Source organism: Triticum dicoccoides, chromosome 7B, assembly GCF_002162155.2.
Source record: "Triticum dicoccoides isolate Atlit2015 ecotype Zavitan chromosome 7B, WEW_v2.0, whole genome shotgun sequence".
NCBI lineage: Eukaryota > Viridiplantae > Streptophyta > Magnoliopsida > Poales > Poaceae > Triticum > Triticum dicoccoides.
The window spans coordinates 739,103,226-739,109,969 of NC_041393.1; the positions used below are offsets into that span (position 1 = coordinate 739,103,226).

At 44.1% G+C, this 6,744-nt stretch overlaps 1 long non-coding RNA gene across 1 annotated transcript; it reads right to left on the reverse strand.

Annotated features, from left to right (window-relative positions):
• Positions 1 to 4,239: 4,239 nt before the first annotated feature.
• LOC119336618 lies at positions 4,240 to 5,609 on the reverse strand. The gene is made up of 3 exons (XR_005162677.1): positions 5,430 to 5,609; positions 4,835 to 4,883; positions 4,240 to 4,311 (listed from the first exon to the last, which is right to left on the reverse strand). It is a non-coding gene; the product is annotated as an uncharacterized LOC119336618 (long non-coding RNA).
• Positions 5,610 to 6,744: the final 1,135 nt, after the last annotated feature.

Here is a 6,744-nt window from a genome sequence, read left to right on the forward strand (position 1 = left end):
AAACTTCAACTCCCACAAGTTCAAGGGAAAGAACGGTGTCCAACAGAATACCGACTTCAAGAAGAAGGGTAAGAAGACCTTCAAGAAGAACAAGAAGGATGAGGGCTGCTTTACTTGTGGTTCGACTGAACATTGGGCCAACAAGTGCCCAAACAAGTTTAAGAAGTCAGGACAGGACTCCAAGTCTGTTAACATGATTGTGGGCAACAATGAGAATGGTGCATCTGGGTACGGTAATTTATTTACTGTTTTTCAGTGTTTCAGCCTACCGATTGGTGGGTGGATACAGGTGCAGGTGTTCATGTGTGTGCTAACATTTCATTGTTCTCTTCTTACCAGGTCACAGTCCACGGGTCCGTATTGATGGGGAATGGCGCGAGTGCTTCTGATCATGGTGTTGGCACGGTCGATCTGAAGTTTACTTCGGGAAGGATCGTGCAGCTGAAGAACGTGCAGCATGTCACCGCCATCAAGAAGAACCTCGTTAGTGGCTCCCTTCTATGTAGAGAAGGGTTTAAGTTGGTATTCGAGTCTAATAAATTAGTTGTTACTAAGTATGGACTATTTGTTGGAAAAGGTTATGAGAGCGGAGGGATGTTCCGCCTTTCCCTCGCAGATTTCTGTAATAAAGTCGTGAACCATATTCATTCGAGTGTTAATGAATCTGAGGTTTGGCATTCACGTCTTTTTCACATAAGTTTTGGTGTTATGACGCGGCTAGCTAAGTTGGATTTAATCCCGAGTTTCACTTTAGCCAAAGGTTCTAAGTGCCTGTCATGTGTGCAAGCTAAGCAACCTCGCTAGCCTCACAAGGCTGCGGAGGAGAGACACTTGGCACAACTAGAACTCATACATTCTGATCTTTGTGAGATGAACGGTGTATTGACTAAAGGTGGAAAGAAATACTTCATGACATTGATAGATGATTCCACTAGGTATTGCTATGTGTATCTGTTAAATACTAAAGATGAGGCTCTACACTACTTTAAAATCTATAAGGCAGAAGTTGAGAATCAACCTGAAAAGAAAATTAAACGATTTCGTTCAGATCGTGGTGGAGAGTACTTCTCGAGTGAGTTTGATTCCTTCTGTGCGGAACACGACATTATTCATGAGAGGACGCCTCCCTATTCACCCCAGTCAAACGGGGTTGCCGAGCGGAAAAACCGTACTCTAACGGATCTGGTTAACGCCATGTTAGATACGTCGGGTTTATCCAAGGCATGGTGGGGGGAGGCTATATTGACGGCATGTCATGTCCTGAATAAAGTTCCGATAAAGGATAATGAGATAACTCCCTATGAGAGATGGGCAAATAGAAGGAAAACACTCTCGTACTTGCGTACTTGGGGCTGTTTGGCGAAAGTCAACGTGCCGATCCCCAAAAAGCGTAAGCTTGGACCCAAGACTGTGGACTGCGTTAATTTGGGCTACGCTAAGAACAGCGTTGACTATAGATTTCTAGTACTGAAATCTGAGTTACCTGACCAGAAGGTCGGTACAATCATAGAGTCTAAGGATGCTACATTCTTTGAGGATATTTTTCCTATGAGAGATATGCAAAGCACTTCTAGACAGGAATCTGAGGAGACACCTGAGCCTGATATTCCTAACCCTACCGCCAGCCACCCTGATGGTAAGAAAAAGGATCAAATCCCGAATTTTTTCCGAACTGGGTCAAATACTGAATTTATATACCAGAAGAGCCAAAACACGAAATTTTGCCGCAGCCAGAGGGAGCGTGGCTTCAGCTCACCCGCAGAGGATCCACTCTGGCAAGCAGCTCAGCACTACTATCAGGAGCAACTATCATTTAAAAATCAAATTGGTGACGTCTTTGGATTTTATTTTTTTATTAGCCTACTGGTAGAGACTAGTGCTGACAATGAGGGGACGGAGGTTTACATTATTTTAGTTCAGGAAGAGGACAAGAGGTCAGTGAGTTTGGAACCCTTTTCAATGGGGTTGAGATGGATGGATCAAAGTCTGTACCTGACTGCAATGACCACTCCAGAAAGACGGTTTTGGACCCTTCCCATTGCCTGCTAGTTACCGCTAACCTCATCCAGAATATAACGTTGATAACGTGTATTTGCTGCTATGACCTTTGCACAATTGCACACATGACAAATGGTACTCTCAAGGACACGCCTGGGCTGACCTCTTTCTAGCTCACATCTACGGCAACCTTTTTGCATATAACACCGATCAGCGGCTCAGTCCGTTTTGATGACATGAGACCGGCAAAAAAAAACACCACATAGGCGCGTTGACTAGTCTACTTTGTTTTCTCCCATCTTACTAGTGTAAGCATAAAGGTTGGGTTAAGAGTATCTACAACCGGACACCCAAACCGACCTCAAACATTTGGGCGGAAAGCCGGTCATGAAAATTCGACTCAAACGAACGCCTCAAATGAACCTCAAACGTCCGAACTGACCGACACCCCTCATATCTAGCTCAAATATAGGACGGATATAGAAGCGTCTGGATGCGTCAGCCACGTCGGATGATGGTGGGGTCCCACGTGGAATCGCCCGGAAACCCGGCAGTCCGGCGGAGATCTCCTCAGTTGTGGGGGTGTGAACGCTGCGTGGCGTCGCTTCCGCTCGTCGCTCAAAGCCAAATCCAGCTATTTAAGCCGGTCGGCGCCCCCAACCCTAGCACATCCACCTCCCGCCTCTCCGGGTTGCCAGCCAGAGCCCATCCACCTGCTCTCTCCCACTCCGTTGCTCTTCCCACGCTCTCCGGCTTCGCCATGGTCCGAAAGAAGATAACCATGTACTCTATTCTCACGGCGGAGAGCCGGTACCTGATCGAGCAGGAGATCCGGGCAAAGGCGCGCCGCGCCCGTCGCCCGCGTCGCTGCCAGGCTGCCTCCAGACTCACCAGAGCCGGAGAAGGAGGGGGAGCAGGCGGAGGCGGAGGAGGGAGAGGAGCAGCAGCCAGCTCCGATGAAGGTGGCAGATCCGAAGGAGGATGAGGCGGAGGAGCTAGACCTGGATTTTATTCATTGCATGCTTTTGTATGAATTTAAGATTTATAGTATGAGGTATCCGGATACGGAAGAGCAAATTTAAAAACAGACCGGCCACTGCCTGCGGATGCGTCCGAACGCGTTCGTAGGCCTTTGATGGCCCGGATTTGTTCAGTCTGGCTGTAAATGCTCTAAGTCGTGTGTGGTGCGCGCTCGTTTGGAATAGGGCAGCGGCCAAACAAAGTGCAGTGTCCTAGTCATAGCCCGGTGCGGTACCCTGCCGGGGGATTCTGGTCTAGTGGTCTGGTAATTTGGTGTTCTCGTGAAGCATATTTGTTGTTGCGTTTGAAACGGAACCTGTTGTTGTTTCTTGCTCCCTAGGCATCTCATCATTGAACTGGACTTCCTTTCTGGCTGATCGATTTGATATTTTGATTCCAGACAAAAGTGCAGTTGTAATGCTATTTCCCGTGTGTGCGTACGTGTAAAGGATTTTGGCGGGGAAGAGAAGGGAGATTCCAGCCTTGTGCCCCTGGCTGCAGGTGTGTAAAGTAGAGTAGTGATGTAACGCCTGTGTTGTCCTTCGGATTTTCGGTCGCATCCATGCATCTTGTAAAACATTGTACAGTAATTCTTCTGCATGCATCTTGTGATATGATGAAGTGCTGCATGCTTCATGCATGTGCTATGCTGCGCCGATCGAGCGTGCATGTAGGGCCGTCCGGCAGGTGAGGATCCCGTTTGGTTTGAGATGGTGCATGAGACCATGCTGACAGAGGGGAAGAGCGCTCGCGCCTGCCGATCTCTTCCATGACTAGGTAGGAACTGCGGCTTGCCGCATCCGGCAGCGGTGCTGCCGGGTACAAGTCATATCCAACCCGGTAATACAGTCATCGAAGCATTGCAAATATAAAAAAAAATAGCACGATATTGCGTCCTGCCACACCCCACCCAGTCCCATTTTAGCTAATCCGGTAATATATAATAGATATCTTGGAATGTTTAACAATCCAACATATGGTATATATTTATTCAGTCTAACAATCCAACACCTGGTAGTATTACTCAAAAAGCAGAAGATAATATTTACTTACAACAGTTATGGTCCAATTCAAAACATCAAATCTCGTTACAAACCATTGGTGCATTTGTTAACAATTGTAGCATGAAATACCTAAAGATCAAGGTTCCGTACTATATCCAAAAGCAGGTCATGTAAGTTATTTATTTACAATGCTTTAATACAGCATTTTACTAAACTATGTAGTTGGCTATGAGTAGCTTGCTCCAAACACCTTGTCATCTGATTTTCTTGAGTGTTGCGATGGACGCATCTGTTGAAAGACATCTCGTATTAGCCAAATTATGCATATAGTGTGTGTATGTATAGCAAGAAAACAATTTCATGCACTGACCCCCTATGAAAGGTTTTGGGCAGTAGGTGATAGGTGGTCCTCCTAATCCTTAAAAATGAAGACACATATACAAACTTCCTTAAAGTTTGGTGACTGTTTCAGAGGGCATGGTTATGTCCATCCTAACTCATGAGATCTTATGTGTTTTCAAATCATATTAGTTATTACTGGTCCTTTTCGTAACATAGTCAGATAAAAGTAAAAGGCACAAGATTATATGAGGAATTCAAATACTTCTGACCAAATCCACGAATAGAATGATTGGATACTACACCACTGATAGTTTTAATAACTAATATATGAGAAATTGAAATACTTTTGATTGAGTCCACAGTGAGTTCAATGTCTGGTTGACGGAATGATGGGATACTACACTACTTAAAATTCGGACTCAGTAAGACTTAAAGGAATATGATATGTTGTCGCCAATTTACTTACTTACCCTCCTTCCCTCATTATGTGAAGTGTAGCAAAGTTTGGTGAGATTAGGCCTGAACAGATATAAGAAAAGAGCATGAGCAAGAACAAATAACATATACGTCTTTTATCGACTTGTCATAGATAATGTAGGATAAACGAACTAAATATGCTTTGAAAAAGAATGTCAATTTCTACCACCTAAACAATTGAGAGATTAGTCATAATCCAAAAGCATTGTTCTCTATAGAACACTAATCAGACCATGTGAAATCGGAGCAAGAGTTTGACACGAACAATAGGCAACAAACTGGAGCTAACAATGCAATGTGGTCTAAAGAAGACAAATAGACAACGGATTGGCCAAGCTATTGACATCCCAGGCAACATTTATCTAATTGTTCTTATTGTGTATGGGTAGTTGTGGACTGGAGCTAACAAAATTTAGGAATAACAGGCAGTGCATATACGTGAGTGATGGTCAGACATAGCAGTTGAAGCATAAAGAGAGCATATTGGAGAGGAAAACACAAATTTACGAACCCAGACTGAGCTGCAGGTGTTCATCCTACTCTACTGAAACAAATGAAAAAAAGGGTAGGGTGTAGGATATGCTATACCTAGGGCGTGCAGAGGCAGCAGAAGTTGAGATCCTCTCGGCGCGTGGTTCGTGCCAGATATCCTCACCCACCACTGGAAGGTGCTCGTCCAGAATAGATGGGGCGCCCAAGAATCAAGCGAGGAAGAAGACCACCGGGAGGATGGTAGTGAGCTCGCCCACCAAACCCTGGGTCAGGTACTGGGGCAGCCCGGCGTGACGGAACCCGCTAAAACATATAGGCCACCGTAGCGGCTTGAGAGGAGGGGTGACGGGGGATGGACCTCAGGCTGCAATAGCAATAGAAACATAATCTGAAGCAAGATTGATCAGGTTGTTTTTTTCAACTGATTAAGAACTGCTGCAATTTATGCTGCCGATGCATGGTTACATTGTAGTCAACAGGGACTGGTAATGAAATAAAGAAATGACTATACTGCAGAGGAAGCTCATAACTAAAAGGAAACTGCAATAAAAGTAACTACCTGAAGAAATAGGAATCACAACAACTCTCTGTATCAATTGCTCCCTCTGAATCTCTATCAATCATCTACTTCCTTTGGATGGACAGATGTAAATCACATCAAAATTCACCCTAGAAGAACAGAGTACAAAACAAATATAGTCAACAATCTAGAGGTACCACCGACAGTAAACATCATAGCAAATAAACACCATATAGAAGCATGACCCTTTATTAGAAATAGTGCCGTGCGTGACCTATGACTGAAACTACAATCAGGATAAAGCACAAACATAAACGATGTAATAAACTGGGTGTTCCTGGGTGTTCACCATATTGTTTCCTATAAAGCAATAGTGTAGGTTGATTTTCTAAATCTTTCATACCATTGATTAGAGGCAATAATACAAAGTGATTTTCTAAATCGTTCGTGCCATTGATTAGAAGCAATAGTACAAACTGATTTTCTAAATCTTTCATAGCATTGATTAGAATCAATAGTACAGACTGATTTTCTAAATCTATATCTTTTATCACATCTTCACCAATTTCTTGGTACCATTTTTTCTATAGCACCCAGCCATGTTGATCCTCTATCTGTATATGCTTATCCATATCAGAAAGTCTAAATTCAACTAATTCAGTTAGGCTCTAATTGTCCAAATTTTAGCAGTCAATGTTATTAACTTTTCTTATATTGTGTCCTGTGCTCTTACAAGATGGCATCCAATCGGAGATGAGGATTGTGCGTGTGAGGGGGAGGGACAAATTTACCATATGGAGAGGTATCACTGGGCCCACTCGGTAGTGCATCATCATAATGAGCTCAAAATGACCAAGTGTCTGGTCACGGGATCATGCATTACGGTAAGAG